Source organism: Scyliorhinus torazame, chromosome 26 (assembly GCF_047496885.1).
Source record: "Scyliorhinus torazame isolate Kashiwa2021f chromosome 26, sScyTor2.1, whole genome shotgun sequence".
NCBI classification, from domain to species: domain Eukaryota; kingdom Metazoa; phylum Chordata; class Chondrichthyes; order Carcharhiniformes; family Scyliorhinidae; genus Scyliorhinus; species Scyliorhinus torazame.
The window spans coordinates 3,647,046-3,669,982 of record NC_092732.1 but is presented as its reverse complement, the minus strand read 5'-3'; the positions used below and the strand labels follow the sequence as shown (position 1 = coordinate 3,669,982).

General features: G+C 48.4%; 1 long non-coding RNA gene across 1 annotated transcript in view; it reads right to left on the bottom strand.

Annotated features, from left to right (window-relative positions):
* Nucleotides 1–22,937, bottom strand: part of LOC140403041 (uncharacterized) — a 240,312-nt gene that overhangs the window by 82,382 nt on the left and 134,993 nt on the right. The window contains exon 2 of the long non-coding RNA XR_011938218.1: nt 4,235–4,338. This is a non-coding gene — a long non-coding RNA (uncharacterized lncRNA). The remainder of the gene's footprint in view (nt 1–4,234; nt 4,339–22,937) is intronic.

Here is a 22,937-nt window from a genome sequence, read left to right as displayed (position 1 = left end):
CTTGCCAATTCTTATACTCAATGCCCCGGCCAATGAAGGCAAGCATGCCGTATGCCTTCTTGACTACCTTCTCCACCTGTGTTGCCCCTTTCAGTGACCTGTGGACCTGTACTCCTAGATCTCTTTGACTTTCAATATTCTTGAGGGTTCTACCATTCACTGTATATTCCCTACCTGCATTAGACCTTCCAAAATGCATTACCTCACATTTGTCCAGATTAAACTCCATCTGCCATCTCTCTGCCCAAGTCTCCAAACAATCTAAATCCTGCTGTATCCTCTGACAGTCCTCATCGCTATCCGCAATTCCACCAACCTTTGTGTCGTCTGCAAACTTACTAATCAGACCAGTTACATTTTCCTCCAAATCATTTATATATACTACAAACAGCAAAGGTCCCAGCACTGATCCCTGTGGAACACCACTGGTCACAGCCCTCCAATTAGAAAAGCATCCTTCCATTTCTACTCTCTGCCTTCTATGACCGAGCCAGTTCTGTATCCACCTTGCCAGCTCACCCCTGATCCCGTGTGACTTCACCTTTTGTACTAGTCTACTATGAGGGACCTTGTCAAAGGCCTTACTGAAGTCCATATAGACAACATCCACTGCCCTACCTGCATCAATCATCTTCGTGACCTCCTCGAAAAACTCTATCAAATTAGTGAGACACGACCTCCCCTTCACAAAACCGTGCTGCCTCTCACTAATACGTCCATTTGCTTCCAAATGGGAGTAAATCCTGTCTCGAAGAATTCTCTCCAGTAATTTCCCTACCACTGAAGTAAGGCTCACCAGCCTGTAGTTCCCGGGATTATCCTTGCTACCCTTCTTAAACAGGGGAACAATATTGGCTATTCTCCAGTCCTCCGGGACATCCCCTGAAGACAGCGAGGATCCAAAGATTTCTGTCAAGGCCTCAGCAATTTCCTCTCCAGCCTCCTTCAGTATTCTGGGGTAGATCCCATCAGGCCCTGGGGACTTATCTACCTTAATATTTTTTAAGACACCCAACACCTCGTCTTTTTGAATCTCAATGTGACCCAGGCTATCTACACCCCCTTCTCCAGACTCAACATCTACCAATTTCTTCTCTTTGGTGAATACTGATGCAAAGTATTCATTTAGTACCTCGCCCATTTCCTCTGGCTCCACACATAGATTCCCTTCCCTATCCTTCAGTGGGCCAACCCTTTCCCTGGCTACCCTCTTGCTTTTTACGTACGTGTAAAAAGCCTTGGAATTTTCCTTAACCCTATTTGTCAATGACTTTTCGTGACGCCTTCTAGCCCTCCTGACTCCTTGCTTAAGTTCCTTCCTACTTTCCTTATATTCCACACAGGCTTCGTCTGTTCCCAGCCTTTTAGCCCTGACAAATGCCTCCTTTTTCTTTTTGACGAGGCCTACAATATCTCTCGTTATCCAAGGTTCCCGAAAATTGCCGTATTTATCCTTCTTCCTGACAGGAACATGCCGGTCCTGAATTCCTTTCAACTGACACTTGAAAGCCTCCCACATGTCAGATGTTGATTTGCCCTCAAACATCCGCCCCCAATCTATGTACTTCAGTTCCTGCCTAATATTGTTATAATTAGCCTTCCCCCAATTTAGCACATTCATCCTAGGACCACTCTTATCCTTGTCCACCAGTACTTTAAAACTTACTGAATTGTGGTCACTGTTCCCGAAATGCTCCCCTACTGAAACATCTACCACCTGGCTGGCCTCATTCCCCAATACCAGGTCCAGTACCGCCCCTTCCCTCGTTGGACTGTCCACATATTGTTTTAAGAAGCCCTCCTGGATGCTCCTTATAAACTCCGCCCCGTCTAAGCCCCTGGCACTAAGTGAGTCCCAGAAAATATTGGGGAAGTTGAAGACTCCCATCACCACAACCCTGTTGTTTTTAATCTTTTCCAAAATCCCCATCAAACACTTCCAGGACAGGTACAGCACGGAGTTAGATACAGACAAAAGCTCCCTCTACACTGTCCCCATCAACACTCCCAGGACAGGTACAGCATGGGATTAGATACAGAGTAAAGCTCCCTCCACACTGTCCCCATCAACAGTCCCATGACAGGTACAGCATGGGGTTAGATACAGAGTAAAGCTCCCTCCACACTGTCCCCATCAAACTCTCCCAGGACAGGTAGAGCACGGGATTAGATACAGAGTAAAGCTCCCTCTACACTGTCCCCATCAAACAGTCCCAGGACAGGTACAGCACAGGGCTAGATACAGGGTAATGCTCTCTCCACACTGTCCCCCTCAAACACTCCCAGGACAGGTACAGCACGGGGTAAGATACAGAGTAAAGCTCCCTCTGCACTGTCCACATCAAACACTCCCTGGTCAGGTACAGCACGGGGTTAGAAACAGAGTAAAGCTCCTTCGACACTGCCCCCATCAAACACTCCCAGGATTGGTACAGCACGGGGTAAGATACAGAGTAAAGCTCCCTCTACACTGTCCCCATCAAACACTCCCAGGACAGGTACAGCACGGTGTTAGATACAGAGTAAAGCTCCCTCTACACTGTCCCCATCAAACATTCCCAGGACAGGTACAGCACGGGGTTAGATACAGAGTAAAGCTCCCTCTACACTGTCCCCATCAAACACTCCCAGGTCAGGTACAGCACGGGGAAAGATACAGAGTAAAGCTCCCTCTCCACTGTCCCCATCAAACACTCCCAGGTCAGGTACAGCACGGGGTTCGATACAGAGTAAAGCTCCCTCTACACTGTCCCCATCAAACACTCCCAGGACAGGTACAGCACGGGGTTAGATACAGAGTAAAGCTCCCTCTTCACTGTCCCCATCAAACACTCCCAGGACAGGTACAGCACGGGGTTAGATACAGAGTAAAGCTCCATCTACACTGTCCCCATCAAACACTCCCAGGACAGGTACAGCACGTGGTTAGATACAGAGTAAAGCTCCCTCTACACTGTCCCCATCAAACACTCCCAGGACAGGTACAGCACGGGGTTAGATACAGAGTAAAGCTCCCTCTACACTGTCCCCATCAAACACTCCCAGGACAGGTACAGCACGGGGTTAGATACAGGGTAAAGCTCCCTCTACACCGTCCCCATCAAAGTGTAGGTGTCCGAGCATGCGTGCGTGGATGCATGTGTGCGTGTGTGTAAATGGGTAATTGTTCTGATTGACAGGATGTAAGGTACGATGTGTCACAGGGGCCAGCAATGGGACCTCACCATTTCACACTTTATCTCAATGACGGGGTGAAGGGGCTGACGGTGTGTGTGCTAAATTCACTGACGCCACAAAGATAGTTCGGACAGTAGATAGTGAAGAGGACGTAAGGGAGGAGCGATGAAAGGATGTGGAGTGGGTACTTGAGAGCGCAAATATCTGGCAAGCAGATTATAACATGGGCAAATGTCAAATTGTCCATTCTGCCAGGAAGAATATAAAAGCTAATTATCCAAACGGGGAGAGATTGCCGAGCTCGGAGATGCAGAGGGATCTGGGAGCCCCTGGGTGCGAATCACAAACGGCCGGTCCACGGTACAGCGAGTATTTAGGGATGATCATGGGAATGTGATTGTTTATTGTGAGGGGAATTGAGGACAAAGATCGGGAGGTTTTGCTCCAGGTGTTCGGGGCGTTGGTGAGCCCACATCTGGAGTATTGTGGACGGTGCAGGTCTCCTGATTGAAGGAAAGGTGTCGGCGGCCGTTCAGAGAAGGTTTCCCAGACTAACACCGGGAACGGGAGGGTTCTCTATGAGGAAAGGTCGGAGAGGTCAGGCTTGTCTCCGCTGCAGTTTCGAAGAGTGAGAGGCGACTCGATCGAAACCTTTAGGATCCTGAGGGGGTTATTGACGGGGTCGGTGTGGAGAGGATGTTTCCTCTTGTGGGAGAATCGAGTACTTGGGGGGGTCACTGTTTAACGATAAGGGGGTCGCCCGTTTCAAACGGAGAGGAGGAGAAATATTTTCTCTCAGAGGGTCGGTGAGTTTCTGGAACTTTCTTCCTCAAGAGGTACAGATGCAGAATCCGTGAATACCTTTAAGGCCTAGCCGGAGAGATTGAAAGGTTATCGGGAATGTGCGGTCGAGATTACAGTCAGATGGGTCAATGACCTTATTGAATGGGCTAGCAGGGTGCTCGAGGGGCTGAGTGGCCCTCCTGATTCGGGTGTTCTGATGGTTTGTTTGAGCGCCTCCTTGCCAGTTGCAATTCATCGCCTTTCCCCTACTCACGTGCCAAGTGTTTCCCCGAATTCGTATAGATCCTCCACATTCTGCTCATTCACAGACATCGTGGGACTGGGGTCGCTCGGAATCAGACTCGCCAGACCAATGTTCTAGAGACACAATCATAACAGGCAGGAAGTGAGGAAGAGGCAGGCAGCTAGCAGCAACTTGATTTCCTGTCTTCACACCCCGTAAGGTCAGATATCAGTCAACCTCAAACAACCTCTCTCGTCCAGGCTTCACCAGAACTGCAGTCATCTGCAGCGACCAGATCGACACTGACTGATAGAGGCCCAGCAAACAACAACAACCCCTAATCATTCACTCCCACTGTACACAATCCCAATGGATCAAACCCCTTCCCATTCACTCCCATTGTACACAATCCCAATGGATCAAACCCCTTCTCTTTCACTCCCGTTGCACACAATCCCAATGGATCAAACCCCTTCCCATTCACTCCCATTGTACACAATCCCAATGGATCAAACCCCTTCCCATTCAATCCCACTGTTCACAATCCCAATGGATCAAACCCCTTCACATTCACTCTCACGGTACACAATCCCAATGGCTCAAACCCCTTCCCATTCACTCCCATTGTACACAATCCCAATGGATCAAACCCCCTCCCATTCACTCCCAATGTACACAATCCCAATGGATCAACCCACTTCCCATTCACTCCTATTGTGCACAATCCCAATGGATCAAACCCCTTCCCATTCACTCCCACTGTACACAATCCCAATGGATCAAACCCCCTACCATTCACTCCCATTGTACACAATCCCAGTGGATCAAACCCCTTCCCATTCACTCCCATTTTACACAATCTCAATGGATCAAACCCCTTCCCATTCACTCCCACTGTACACAATCCCAATGGATCAAACCCCCTACCATTCACTTCCATTGTACACAATCCCAGTGGATCAAACCACTTCCCATTCACTCCCACTGTACACAATCCCAATGGATCAAACCCCTTCCCATTCACTCCCACTGTACACAATCCCAATGGATCAAACCCCTTCCCATTCACTCCCACTGTACACAATCCCAATGGATCAAACCCCTTCCCATTCACTCCCACTGTACACAATCCCAATGGATCAAACCCCTTCCCATTCACTCCCACTGTACACAATCCCAATGGATCAAACCCCTTCCCTTTCACTCCCATTGTCCACAATCCCAATGGACCCAAACCCCTTCCCGTTCACTCCCATTGTACACAATCCCAATGGACCCAAAGCCCTTCCCATTCACTCGCATTGTATACAATCCCAATGGATCAAACCCTGACCCATTCACTCCCATTGTACACAATCCCAATGGATCAAACCCCTTCCCATTCACTCCCATTGCACACAATCCCAATGGATCAAACTCCTTCCCATTCACTCCCACTGTACACAATCCCAATGGATCAAACCGCTTCCCATTCACTCCCATTGAACACAATCCCAATGGATCAAACCCCTTCCCATTCACTCCCACTGTACACAATCCCAATAGACCCAAACCCCTTCCCATTCACTCCCATTGTACACAATCCCAATGGACCCAAACCACTTCCCATTCACTCCCATTGTACATAATCCCAATGGATCAAATCCCTTCCCATTCACTCCCATTGTACACAATCCCAATGGATCAAAACCCCTTCCCATTCACTCCCTTTGCACACAATCTCAATGGGTCAAACCTGTTCCCATTAACTCCCATTGTACACAATCCCAATGGACCCAATCCCCTTCCCATTCACTCCCATTGTACACAATCCCAATGGATCAAACCCCTTCCCATTCACTCCCATTGTACACAATCCAAATGGACCCAATCCCCTTCCCATTCACTCCCATTGTACACAATCCCAATGGACCCAATCCACTTCCCGTTCACTCCCATTGTACACAATCCCAATGGATCAAACCCCTTCCAATTCACTCCTATTGTAGACAATCCCAATGGACCCAAACCCCTTCCCATTCACTCCCATTGTACACAATCCCAATGAATCAAACCCCTTCGCATTCACTCCCACTGTACACAATCCCAATGGACCAAAACCCCTTCCCATTTACTCCCACTGTATACAATCCCAATTGATCAAACCCCTTCCCATTCACTCCAACTGTACACAATCCCAATGGACCCAAACCCCTTCCCATTCACTCCCATTGCACACAATCGCAATGGATCAAACCCCTTCCTGTTCGCTCACATTGTACACAATCCCAATGAATCAAGCCCCTTCCCATTCACTCGCACTGTACCCAATCCCAATGGATCAAACCCCTTCCCATTCACTCCCATTGTACACAATCCCAATGGACCCAAACCCCTTCCCATTCACTCCCACTGTATACAATCCCAATTGATCAAACCCCTTCCCATTAACTCCTATTGTAGACAATCCCAATGGACCAAACCCCTTCCCATTCACTCCCATTGTACAAAATCCCAATGGATCAAACCCCTTTGCATTCACTCCCACTGTACACAATCCCTATGGACCCAAACCCCTTCCCATTCACTACCACTGTCCACAATCCCAATGGGTCAAACCTGTTCCCATTAACTCCCATTGTCTACAATCCCAATGGACCCAAACCCCTTACCGTTCACTCCCATTGTACACAATCCCAATAGATCAAACCCTGACCCATTCACTTCCATTGTACACAATCCCAATGGATCAAACCCTTCCCATTCACTCCCATTGTACACAATCCCAATGGATGAAACCCCTTCCCATTCACTCCCACTGTCCAGAATCCCAATAGACCCAAACCCCTTCCCATTAACTCACATTGTACACAATCCCAATGGACCCAAAACCCTTCCCATTCACTCCCATTGTACATAATCCCAATGGATCAAACCCCTTCCCATTCACTCCCATTCTACACAATCCCAATGGATCCAAAACCCTTCCCATTCAATCCCTTTGCACACAATCCCAATGTGTCAAACCTGTTCCCATTAACTCCCATTGTAAACAATCCCAATGGACCCAATCCCCTTCCCATTCACTCCCATTGTACACAATCCCAATGGATCAAACCCCTTCCCATTCATTCCCATTGTACACAATCCCAATGCACCCAATCCCTTTCCCATTCACTCCAATTGTACACAATCCCAGCGGACCCAATCCACTTCCCGTTCACTCCCATTGTACACAATCCCAATGGATCAAACCCCTTCCCACTCGCTCCTATTGTAGACAATCCCAATGGACCCAAACCCCTTCCCATTCACTCCCATTGTACACAATCCCAATGGATCAAACCACATCGCATTCACTCCCACTGTACACAATCCCAATGGACCCAAACCCCTTCCCATTCACTCCCACTGTCCACAATCCCAATGGGTCAAACCTGTTACCATTAACTCCCATTGTACACAATCCCAATGGACTCAAACCCCTTCCCATTCACACCCATTGTACACAATCGCAATGGATCAAACCCCTTCCTGTTCACTCACATTGTACACAATCCCAATGGATCAAACCCCTTCCCATTCACTCCCACTGTACCCAATCCCAATGGATCAAACCCCTTCCTGTTCACTCACATTGTACACAATCCCAATGGATCAAACCCCTTCCCATTCACTCCCACTGTACACAATCCCAATGGACCCAAACCCCTTCCCGTTCACTCCCACTGTACACAGTCCCAATGGTCCCAAACCCCTTCCCATTCACTCCCATTGTACACAATCCCAATGGATCAAACCCCTTCCCATTCACTCCCACTGTGCACAATCCCAATGAGTCAAACTCCTTCCCGTTCACTCCCATTGTCCACAGTCGCAATGGATCAAACCCCTTCCCATTCACTCCCACTGTACACAATCCCAATGGTCCCAAACCCCTTCCCATTCACTCCCATTGTACACAATCCCAATGGATCAAACCCCTTCCCATTCACTCCCACTGTGCACAATCCCAATGAGTCAAACTCCTTCCCGTTCACTCCCATTGTCCACAGTCCCAATGGATCAAACCCCTTCCCATTCACTCCCACTGTACACAATCCCAATGGAACAAACCCCTTCCCATTCACTTCCATTGTACACAATCCCAATGGACCGAAACCCCTTCCCATTCACTCCTATTGTACACAATCCCAATGGATCAAACCCCGACCCATTCACTCCCACTGTGCACATTCCCAATGGATCAAACCCCTTCCCATGCACTCCCACTGTGCACAATCCCAATGGATCAAACCCCCTCCCATTCACTCCCACCGTACACAATCCCAATGGATCAAACCCTTTCCCATTCACTTCCACTGTACACAATCCCAATAGATCAAACCCCCTCCCATTCACTCCCACTATACACAATCCCAATGGATCAATCCCCTTCCCATCCACTCCCACTGTACACAATCCCAATGAATCAAACCCCTTCCCATTCACTCCCACCGTACACAATCCCAATGGATCAAACCCTTTCCCATTCACTTCCACTGTACACAATCCCAATGGATCAAACCCCTTCCCATTCACTCCCACTATACACAATCCCAATGGATCAAACCCCTTCCCATTCACTTCCACTGTACACAATCCCAATGAATCAAACCCCTTCCCATTCACTCCCACTGTACACAATCCCAATGGATCAAACCCCCTCCCATTCACTCCCACTATACACAATCCCAATGGATCAAACCCCTTCCCATTCACTTCCACTGTACACAATCCCAATGAATCAAACCCCTTCCCATTCACTCCCACTGTACACAATCCCAATGGATCAAACCCCATCCCATTCACTCCCATTGTCCACAATCCCAATGGATCCAAACCCCTTCCCGTTCACTCCCATTGTACACAATCCCAATGGATCAAACCCCTTCCCATTCATTCCCACTGTACCCAATCCCAATGGATCAAACCCCTTCCTGTTCACTCACATTGTACACAATCCCAATGGATCAAACCCCTTCCCATTCTCTCCCACTGTACACAATCCCAATGGTCCCAAACCCCTTCCCATTCACTCCCATTGTACACAATCCCAATGGATCAAACCCCTTCCCATTCACTCCCACTGTGCACAATCCCAATGAGTCAAACTCCTTCCCGTTCACTCCCATTGTCCACAGTCCCAATGGATCAAACCGCTTCCCAATCACTCCCACTGTACACAATCCCAATGGAACAAACCCCTTCACAATTATTCCATTGTACGCAATCCCAATGGATCAAACCCCTTCCCATTCGCTCCCATTGTACACAATCCCTATGGATCTAAACCCCTTCCCATTCACTCCCATTGTACACAATCCCAATGGAACAAACCCCTTCCCATTCACTCCCATTGTACACAATCCCAATGGATCCAAACCCCTTCCCATTCACTCCCACTGTACACAATCCCAATGGATGGATCAAACCCCCTACCATTCACTCCCATTGTACACAATCCCAATGGATCCAAACCCCTTCCCATTCACTCCCACTGTACACAATCCCAATGGATGGATCAAACCCCCTACCATTCACTCCCATTGTACACAATCCCAGTGGATCAAACCACTTCCCATTCACTCCCACTGTACACAATCCCAATGGATCAAACCCCTTACCATTCACTCCCACTGTACACAATCCCAATGGATCAAACCCCTTCCCATTCACTCCCACTGTACAAAATCCCAATGGATCAAACCCCTTCCCATTCACTCCCACTGTACACAATCCCAATGAATCAAACCCCTACCCATTAACTCCCACTGTACACAATTCCAATGGATCAAACCCCATCCCATTCACTCCCATTGTCCACAATCCCAATGGACCCAAACCCCTTCCCGTTCACTCCCATTGTACACAATCCCAATGGATCAAACCCTGACCCATTCACTCCCATTGTACACAATCCCAATGGATCAAACCCCTTCCCATTCACTCCCATTGTACACAATCCCAATGGATCAAACCCCTTCCCATTCACTCCCACTGTACACAATCCCAATAGACCCAAACCCCTTCCCATTCACTCCCACTGTACACAATCCCAATGGACCCAAACCCCTTCCCATTCACTCCCATTGTACATAATCCCAATGGATCAAACCCCATCCCATTCACTCCCATTGTACACAATCCCAATGGATCCAAACCACTTCCCATTCACTCCCTTTGCACACAATCCCAATGGGTCAAACCTGTTCCCATTAACTCCCATTGTACACAATCCCAATGGACCCAAACCCCTTCCCATTAACTCCCACTGTACACAATCCCAATGGATCAAACCCCTTCCCATTCACTCCCACTGTACACAATCCCAATGGACCCAAACCGCTTCCCATTCACTCCCATTGTACACAATCGCAATGGATCAAACCCCTTCCTGTTCACTCCCATTGTACACAATCCCAATGGATCAAAACCCTTCCCATTCACTCCCACTGTACCCATCCCAATGGATCAAACCCCTTCCCATTCACTCCCATTGTACACAATGCCAATGGATCCAAACCCCTTACCATTCACTCCCTTTGCACACAATCCCAATGGGTCAAACCTGTTCCCATTAACTCCCATTGTACACAATCCCAATGGACCCAATCCCCTTCCCATTCACTCCCATTGTACACAATCCCAATGAATCAAACCCCTTCCAATTCACTCCTATTGTAGACAATCCCAATGGACCCAAACCCCTTCCCATTCACTCCCATTTTACACAATCCCAATGGATCAAACCCCTTCGCATTCACTCCCACTGTACACAATCCCAATGGACCCAAACCCCTTCCCATTCACTCCCACTGTCCACAATCCTAATGGGTCAAACCTGTTCCCATTAACTCCCATTGTCCACAATCCCAATGGACCCAAACCCCTTCCCGTTCACTCCCATTGTACACAATACCAATGGATCAAACCCCATCCCATTCACTCCCATTGTCCACAATCCCAATGGACCCAATCCCCTTCCCGTTCACTCCCATTGTACACAATCCCAATGGATCAAACCCTGACCCATTCACTCCCATTGTACACAATCCCAATGGATCAAACCCCTTCCCATTCACTCGCATTGTACACAATCCCAATGGATCAAACCCCTTCCCATTCACTCCCACTGTACACAATCCCAATAGACCCAAACCCCTTCCCATTCACTCCCACTGTACACAATTCCAATGGACCCAAACCCCTTCCCATTCACTCCCATTGTACATAATCCCAATGGATCAAACCCCTTCCCATTCACTCCCATTGTACACAATCCCAATGGATCCAAACCCCTTCCCATTCACTCCCTTTGCACACAATCCCAATGGGTCAAACCTGTTCCCATTAACTCCCATTGTACACAATCCCAATGGTCCCAATCCCCTTCCCATTCACTCCCATTGTGCACAATCCCAATGGATCAAACCCCTTCCCATTCACTCCCATTGTACACAATCCCAATGGACCCAATTCCCTTCCCATTCACTCCCATTGTACACTATCCCAATGGACCCAATCCACTTCCCGTTCACTCCCATTGTACACGATCCCAATGGATCAAACCCCTTCCAATTCACTCCTATTGTAGACAATCCCAATGGACCCAAATCCCTTCCCATTCACTCCTATTGTACACAATCCCAATGGATCAAACTCCTTCGCATTCACTCCCACTGTACACAATCCCAATGGACCCAATCCCCTTCCCATTCACTCCCACTGTCCACAATCCCAATGGGTCAAACCTGTTCCCATTAACTCCCATTGTACACAATCCCAATGGATCCAAACCCCTTCCCATTCACTCCCTTTGCACACAATCCCAATGGGTCAAACCTGTTCCCATTAACTCCCATTGTACACAATCCCAATGGACCCAAACCCCTTCCCATTCACTCCCACTGTACACAATCCCAATGGATCAAACCCCTTCCCATTCACTCCCACTGTACACAATCCCAATGGACCCAAACCGCTTGCCATTCACTCCCATTGTACACAATCGCAATGGATCAAACCCCTTCCTGTTCACTCCCATTGTACACAATCCCAATGGATCAAAACCCTTCCCATTCACTCCCACTGTACCCATCCCAATGGATCAAACCCCTTTCCATTCACTCCCAATGTACACAATGCCAATGGATCCAAACCCCTTACCATTCACTCCCTTTGCACACAATCCCAATGGGTCCAACCTGTTCCCATTAACTCCCATTGTACACAATCCCAATGGACCCAATCCCCTTCCCATTCACTCCCATTGTACACAATCCCAATGAATCAAACCCCTTCCAATTCACTCCTATTGTAGACAATCCCAATGGACCCAAACCCCTTCCCATTCACTCCCATTGTACACAATCCCAATGGATCAAACCCCTTCGCATTCACCCCCACTGTACACAATCCCAATGGACCCAAACCCCTTCCCATTCACTCCCACTGTCCACAATCCCAATGGGTCAAACCTGTTCCCATTAACTGCCATTGTCCACAATCCCAATGGACCCAAACCCCTTCCCGTTCACTCCCATTGTACACAATCCCAATGGATCAAACCCGGACCCATTCACTCCCATTGTACACAATCCCAATGGATCAAACCCCTTCCCATTCACTCCCATTGTACACAATCCCAATGGATCAAACCCCTTCCCATTCACTCCCACTGTACACAATCCCAATAGACCCAAACCTCTTCCCATTCACTCACATTGTACACAATCCCAATAGATCAAACACCTTCCCATTCACTCCCCCTGTACACAATCCCAATGAATCAAACCCCTTCCCATTAACTCCCACTGTACACAATTCCAATGGATCAAACCCCATCCCATTCACTCCCATTGTCCACAATCCCAATGGACCCAAACCCCTTCCCGTTCACTCCCATTGTACACAATCCCAATGGATCAAACCCTGACCCATTCACTCCCATTGTACACAATCCCAATGGATCAAACCCCTTCCCATTCACTCCCATTGTACACAATCCCAATGGATCAAACCCCTTCCCATTCACTCCCACTGTACACAATCCCAATAGACCCAAACCCCTTCCCATTCACTCCCACGGTACACAATCCCAATGGACCCAAACCCCTTCCCATTGACTCCCATTGTACATAATCCCAATGGATCAAACCCCTTCCCGTTCACTCCGATTGTACACGATCCCAATGGATCAAACCCCTTCCAATTCACTCCTATTGTAGACAATCCCAATGGACCCAAACCCCTTCCCATTCACTCCCATTGTACACAATCCCAATGGATCAAACTCCTTCGCATTCACTCCCACTGTACACAATCCCAATGGACCCAAACCCCTTCCCATTCACTCCCACTGTCCACAATCCCAATGGGTCAAACCTGTTGCCTTTAACTCCCATTGTACACAATCCCAATGGACCCAAACCCCTTCCCATTCACTCCCATTGTACACAATCCCAATGGATCAAACCCCTTCCCATTCACTCCCATTGTACACAATCCCAATGGACCCAATCCCCTTCCTATTCACTCCCATTGTTCACAATCCCAATGGACCCAATCCACTTCCCGTTCACTCCCATTGTACACGATCCCAATGGATCAAACCCCTTCCAATTCACTCCTATTGTAGACAATCCCAATGGACCCAAACCCCTTCCCATTCACTCCCATTGTACACAATCCCAATGGATCAAACTCCTTCGCATTCACTCCCACTGTACACAATCCCAATGGACCCAAACCCCTTCCCAATCACTCCCACTGTCCACAATCCCAATGGGTCAAACCTGTTCCCATTAACTCCCATTGTACACAATCCCAATGGACCCAAACCCCTTCCCATTCACTCCCACTGTACACAATCCCAATGGATCAAACCCCTTCCCATTCACTCCCACTGTACACAATCCCAATGGACCCAAACCGCTTCCCATTCACTCCCATTGTACACAATCGCAATGGATCAAACCCCTTCCTGTTCACTCACATTGTACACAATCCCAATGGATCAAAACCCTTCCCATTCACTCCCACTGTACCCATCCCAATGGATCAAACCCCTTCCCATTCACTCCCATTGTACACAATGCCATTGGATCCAAACCCCTTACCATTCACTCCCTTTGCACACAATCCCAATGGGTCAAACCTGTTCCCATTAACTCCCATTGTACACAATCCCAATGGACCCAATCCCCTTCCCATTCACTCCCATTGTACACAATCCCAATGAATCAAACCCCTTCCCATTCACTCCCATTGTACACAATCCCAATGGACCCAATCCCCTTCCCATTCACTCCCATTGTACACAATCCCAATGGACCCAATCCACTTCCCGTTCACTCCCATTGTACACAATCCCAATGGATCAAACCCCTTCCAATTCACTCCTATTGTAGACAATCCCAATGGACCCAAACCCCTTCCCATTCACTCCCATTGTACACAATCCCAATGGATCAAACCCCTTCGCATTCACTCCCACTGTACACAATCCCAATGGACCCAAACCCCTTCCCATTCACTCCCAGTGTCCACAATCCCAATGGGTCAAACCTGTTCCCATTAACTCCCATTGTCCACAATCCCAATGGACCCAAACCCCTTCCCGTTCACTCCCATTGTACACAATCCCAATGGATCAAACCCAGACCCATTGACTCCCATTGTACACAATCCCAATGGATCAAACCCCTTCCCATTCACTCCCATTGTACACAATCCCAATGGATCAAACACCTTCCCATTCACTCCCACTGTACACAATCCCAATAGACCCAAACCTCTTCCCATTCACTCACATTGTACACAATCCCAATGGACCCAAACCCCTTCCCATTCACTCCCATTGTACATAATCCCAATGGATCAAACCCCTTCCCATTCATCCCATTGCACACAATCCCAATGGATCCAAACCCCTTCCCATTCACTCCCTTTGCACACAATTCCAATGGAGCCAATCCACTTCCCGTTCACTCCCATTGTACACAATCCCATTGGACCCAATCCACTTCCCGTTCACTCCCATTGTACACAATCCCAATGGATCAAACCCCTTCCCATTCACTCCCATTGTACACAATCCCAATGGATCCAAACCCCTTCCCATTCACTCCCTTTGCACACAATCCCAATGGGTCAAACCTGTTGCCATTAACTCCCATTGTACACAATCCCAATGGACCCAATCCCCTTCCCATTCACTCCCATTGTACACAATCCCAATGGACCAAACCCCTTCCCATTCACTCCCATTGTACAAAATCCCAATGGACCCAATCCCGTTCCCATTCACTACCATTGTACACAATCCCAATGGACCCAATCCACTTCCCGTTCACTCCCATTGTACACAATCCCAATGGATCAAACCCCTTCCAATTCACTCCTATTGTAGACAATCCCAATGGACCCAAACCCCTTCCCATTCACTCCCATTGTACACAATCCCAATGGATCAAACCCCTTCGCATTCACTCCCACTGTACACAATCCCAATGGACCCAAACCCCCTCCCATTCACTCCCACTGTCCACAATCCCAATGGGTCAAACCTGTTCCCATTAACTCCCATGGCACACAATCCCAATGGACGAAAACCCCTTCCCATTCACTCCCACTGTAAACAATCCCAAAGGATCAAACCCCTTCCCATTCACTCCCACTGTACACAATCCCAATGGACCCAAACCCCTTCCCATTCACTCCCACTGTACACAATCCCAATGGAGCAAACCCCTTCCCATTCACTCCCACTGTACCCAATCCCAATGGATCAAACCCCTTCCCATTCACTCCCATTGTACACAATCCCAATGGATCCAAACCCCTTCCCATTCACTCCCTTTGCACACAACCCAATGGGTCAAACCTGTTCCCATTAACTCCCATTGTACACAATCCCAATGGACCCAATCCCCTTCCCATTCTGTCCCATTGTACACAATCCCAATGGATCAAACCCCTTCCCATTCACTCCCATTGTACACGATCCCAATGGATCAAACCCCTTCCAATTCACTCCTATTGTAGACAATCCCAATGGACCCAAACCCCTTCCCATTCACTCCCATTGTACACAATCCCAATGGATCAAACTCCTTCGCATTCACTCCCACTGTACACAATCCCAATGGACCCAAACCCCTTCCCATTCACTCCCACTGTCCACAATCCCAATGGGTCAAACCTGTTCCCATTAACTCCCATTGTACACAATCCCAATGGACCCAAACCCCTTCCCATTCACTCCCACTGTACACAATCCCAATGGATCAAACCCCTTCCCATTCACTCCCACTGTACACAATCCCAATGGACCCAAACCGCTTCCCATTCACTCCCATTGTACACAATCGCAATGGATCAAACCCCTTCCTGTTCACTCACATTGTACACAATCCCAATGGATCAAAACCCTTCCCATTCACTCCCACTGTACCCATCCCAATGGATCAAACCCCTTCCCATTCACTCCCATTGTACACAATGCCAATGGATCCAAACCCCTTACCATTCACTCCCTTTGCACACAATCCCAATGGGTCAAACCTGTTCCCATTAACTCCCATTGTACACAATCCCAATGGACCCAATCCCCTTCCCATTCACTCCCATTGTACACAATCCCAATGAATCAAACCCCTTCCCATTCACTCCCATTGTACACAATCCCAATGGACCCAATCCCCTTCCCATTCACTCCCATTGTACACAATCCCAATGGACCCAATCCACTTCCCGTTCACTCCCATTGTACACAATCCCAATGGATCAAACCCCTTCCAATTCACTCCTTTTGTAGACAATCCCAATGGACCCAAACCCCTTCCCATTCACTCCCATTGTACACAATCCCAATGGATCAAACCCCCTCGCATTCACTCCCACTGTACACAATCCCAATGGACCCAAACCCCTTCCCATTCACTCCCACTGTCCACAATCCCAATGGGTCAAACCTGTTCCCATTAACTCCCATTGTCCACAATCCCAATGGACCCAAACCCCTTCCCGTTCACTCCCATTGTACACAATCCCAATGGATCAAACCCAGACCCATTCACTCCCATTGTACACAATCCCAATGGATCAAACCCCTTCCAATTCACTCCCATTGTACACAATCCCAATGGATCAAACACCTTCCCATTCACTCCCACTGTACACAATCCCAAAAGACCCAAACCTCTTCCCATTCACTCACATTGTACACAATCCCAATGGACCCAAACCCCTTCCCATTCACTCCCATTGTACATAATCCCAATGGATCAAACCCGTTCCCATTCATCCCATTGCACACAATCCCAATGGATCCAAACCCCTTCCCATTCACACCCTTTGCACACAATTCCAATGGACCCAATCCACTTCCCGTTCACTCCCATTGTACACAATCCCAATGGACCCAATCCCCTTCCCATTCACTCCCATTGTACACAATCCCAATGGACCCAATCCACTTCCCGTTCACTCCCATTGTACACAATCCCAATGGATCAAACCCCTTCCCATTCACTCCCATTGTACACAATCCCAATGGATCCAAACCCCTTCCCATTCACTCCCTTTGCACACAATCCCAATGGGTCAAACCTGTTGCCATTAACTCCCATTGTACACAATCCCAATGGACCCAATCCCCTTCCCATTCACTCCCATTGTACACAATCCCAATGGACCAAACCCCTTCCCATTCACTCCCATTGTACACAATCCCAATGGACCCAATCCCGTTCCCATTCACTCCCATTGTACACAATCCCAATGGACCCAATCCACTTCCCGTTCACTCCCATTGTACACAATCCCAATGGATCAAACCCCTTCCAATTCACTCCTATTGTAGACAATCCCAATGGACCCAAACCCCTTCCCATTCACTCCCATTGTACACAATCCGAATGGATCAAACCCCTTCGCATTCACTCCCACTGTACACAATCCCAATGGACCCAAACCCCTTCCCATTCACTCCCACTGTCCACAATCCCAATGGGTCAAACCTGTTCCCATTAACTCCCATGGCACACAATCCCAATGGACCAAAACCCCTTCCCATTCACTCCCACTGTAAACAATCCCAAAGGATCAAACCCCTTCCCATTCACTCCCACTGTACACAATCCCAATGGACCCAAACCCCTTCCCAATCACTCCCACTGTACACAATCCCAATGGAGCAAACCCCTTCCCATTCACTCCCACTGTACCCAATCCCAATGGATCAAACCCCTTCCCATTCACTCCCATTGTACACAATCCCAATGGATCCAAACCCCTTCCCATTCACTCCCTTTGCACACAACCCAATGGGTCAAACCTGTTCCCATTAACTCCCATTGTACACAATCCCAATGGACCCAATCCCCTTCCCATTCTGTCCCATTGTACACAATCCCAATGGATCAAACCCCTTCCCATTCACTCCCATTGTACACAATCCCAATGGACCCAAACCACTTCCCGTTCACTCCCATTGTACACAATCCCAATGGATCAAACCCCTTCCAATTCACTCCTATTGTAGACAATCCCAATGGACGCAAACCCCTTCCCATTCACTCCCATTGTACACAATCCCAATGGATCAAACCCCTTCGCATTCACTCCTACTGTACACAATCCCAATGGACCCAAACCCCTTCCCATTCACTCCCACTGTCCACAATCCCAATGGGTCTAACCTGTTCCCATTAACTCCCATTGTCCACAATCCCAATGGACCCAAATCCCTTCCCGTTCACTCCCATTGTCACAATCCCAATGGATCAAACCCTGACACATTCACTCCCATTGTACACAATCCCAATGGATCAAACCCCTTCCCATTCACTCCCATTGTACACAATCCCAAAGGATCAAACCCCTTCCCATTCACTCCCACTGTACACAATCCCAATAGACCCAAACCCCTTCCCATTCACTCACATTGTACACAATCCCAATGGACCCAAACCCCTTCCCATTCACTCCCATTGTACATAATCCTAATGGATCAAACCCCTTCCCATTCACTCCCATTGTACACAATCCCAATGGACCCAATCCCCTTCGCTTTCACTTCCATTGTACACAATCCCAATGGATCAAACCCCTTCCTATTCACTCCCACTGTCCACAATCCCAATGGGTCAAACCTGTTACCATTAACTCCCAATGTCCACAATCCCAATGGATCCAAACCCCTTCCCATTCACTCCCACTGTACACAATCCCAATGGATCAAACCCCTTCCCATTCACTCCCACTGTACACAATCCCAATGGACCCAAACCCCTTCCCATTCACTCCCATTGTACACAATCGCAATGGATCAAACCCCTTCCTGTTCACTCACACTGTACACAATCCCAATGGATCAAACCCCTTTCCATTCACTCCCACTGTACCCAATCCCAATGCATCAAACCCCTTCCTGTTCACTCACATTGTACACAATCCCAATGGATCAAACCCCTGCCAATTCACTCCCACTGTACACAATCCCAATGGACCCAAACCCCTTCCCGTTCACTCCCACTGTACACAATCCCAATGGTCCCAAACCCCTTCCCATTCACTCCCATTGTACACAATCCCAATGGACCCAATCCCCTTCACTCCCATTGCACACAATCCCAATGGACCCAATCCACTTCCCGTTCACTCCCATTGTACACGATCCCAATGGATCAAACCCCTTCCAATTCACTCCTATTGTAGACAATCGCAATGGACCCAAACCCCTTCCCATTCACTCCCATTGTACACAATCCCAATGGATCAAACTCCTTCGCATTCACTCCCACTGTACACAATCCCAATGGACCCAAACACCTTCCCATTCACTCCCACTGTCCACAATCCCAATGGGTCAAACCTGTTCCCATTAACTCCCATTGTACACAATCCCAATGGACCCAAACCCCTTCCCATTCACTCCCACTGTACACAATCCCAATGGATCAAACCCCTTCCCATTCACTCCCACTATACACAATCCCAATGGACCCAAACCGCTTCCCATTCACTCCCATTGTACACAATCGCAATGGATCAAACCCCTCCCTGTTCACTCCCATTGTACACAATCCCAATGGACCCAATCCCCTTCCCATTCACTCCCATTGTACACAATCCCAATGGACCCAATCCACTTCCCGTTCACTCCCATTGTACACAATCCCAATGGATTAAACCCCTTCCAATTCACTCCTATTGTAGACAATCCCAATGCACCCAAACCCCTTCCTATTCACTCCCATTGTACACAATCCCAATGGATCAAACCCCTTCGCATTCACTCCCACTGTACACAACCCCAATGGACCCAAACCCCTTCCCATTCACTCCCACTGTCCACAATCCCAATGGGTCAAACCTGTTCCCATTAACTCCCACTGTCCACAATCCCAATGGATCCAAACCCCTTCCCATTCACTCCCACTGTACACAATCCCAATGGATCAAACCCCTTCCCATTCACTCCCACTGTACACAATCCCAATGGACACAAACCCCTTCCCATTGACTCCCATTGTACACAATCGCAATGGATCAAACCCCTTCCTGTTCACTCACACTGTACACAATCCCAATGGATCAAACCCCTTTCCATTCACTCCCACTGTACCCAATCCCAATGGATCAAACCCCTTCCTGTTCACTCACATTGTACACAATCCCAATGGATCAAACCCCTTCCAATTCACTCCCACTGTACACAATCCCAATGGACCCAAACCCCTTCCCGTTCACTCCCACTGTACACAATCCCAATGGTCCCAAACCCCTTCCCATTCACTCCCATTGTACACAATCCCAATGGAACAACCCCTTCTCAATAACTCCATTGTACGCAATCCCAATGGATCAAACCCCTTCCCATTCACTCCCATTGTCCACAGTCCCAATGGATCAAACCCCTTCCCATTCACTCCCATTGTCCACAGTCCCAATGGATCAAACCCCTTCCCATTCACTCCCACTGTACACAATCCCAATGATACAAACCCCTTCCCAATAACTCCATTGTACGCAATCCCAATGGATCAAATCCCTTCGCATTCACTCCCACTGTACACAATCCCAATGGAACAAACCCCTTCCCATTCACTCCCATTGTACACAATCCCAATGGACCCAAACCCCTTCCCATTCACTCACATTGTACACACTCCCAATGGCTCAAACCCCTTCCCATTCACTCCTATTGTACACAATCCAAATGGATCAAAACCCGACCCATTCACTCCCACTGTGCACATTCCCAATGGATCAAACCCCTTCCCATGCAGTCCCACTGTGCACAATCCCAATGGATCAAACCCCCTCCCCATTCACTCCCACCATACACAATCCCAATGGATCAAACCCCTTCCCATCCACTCCCACTGTACACAATCCCAAAACACCCAAACCCCTTCCCATTCACTCCCACTGTACACAATCCCAATGGACCCAAACCCCTTCCCATTCACTCCCATTGTACATAATCCCAATGGATCAAACCCCTTCCCATTCACTCCCATTGTACACATTCCCAATGGATCCAAACCCCTTCCCATTCACTCCCTTTGCACACAATCCCAATGGGTCAAACCTGTTCCCATTAACTCCCGTTGTACACAATCACAATGGTCCCAATCCCCTTCCCATTCACTCCCATTGTACACAATCCCAATGGATCAAACCCCTTCCCATTCACTCCCATTGTACACAATCCCAATGGACCCAATCCCCTTCCCATTCACTCCCGTTGCACACAATTCCAATGGACCCAATCCACTTCCCGTTCACTCCCATTGTACACGATCCCAATGGATCAAACCCCTTCCAATTCACTCCTATTGTAGACAATCCCAATGGACCCAAACCCCTTCCCATTCACTCCCATTGTACACAATCCCAATGGATCAAACTCCTTCGCATTCACTCCCACTGTACACAATCCCAATGGACCCAAACCCCTTCCCATTCACTCCCACTGTCCACAATCCCAATGGGTCAAACCTGTTCCCATTAACTCCCATTGTACACAATCCCAATGGACCCAAACCCCTTCCCATTCACTCCCACTGTACACAATCCCAATGGATCAAACCCCATCCCATTCACTCCCACTGTACACAACCCCAATGGACCCAAACCGCTTCCCATTCACTCCCATTGTACACAATCGCAATGGATCAAACCCCTTCCTGTTCACTCACATTGTACACAATCCCGATGGATCAAAACCCTTCCCATTCACTCCCACTGTACCCATCCCAATGGATCAAACCCCTTCCCATTCACTCCCATTGTACACAATGCCAATGGATCCAACCCACTTACCATTCACTCCCTTTGCACACAATCCCAATGGGTCAAACCTGTTCCCATTAACTCCCATTGTACACAATCCCAATGGACCCAATCCCCTTCCCATTCACTCCCATTGTACACAATCCCAATGAATCAAACCCCTTCCCATTCACTCCCATTGTACACAATCCCAATGGACCCAATCCCCTTCCCATTCACTCCCCTTGTACACAATCCCAATGGATCAAACCCCTTCGCATTCACTCCCACTGTACACATTCCCAATGGACCCAAACCCCTTCCCATTCACTCCCACTGTCCACAATCCCAATGGGTCAAACCTGTTCCCATTAACTCCCATTGTCCACAATCCCAATGGACCCAAACCCCTTCCCGTTCACTCCCATTG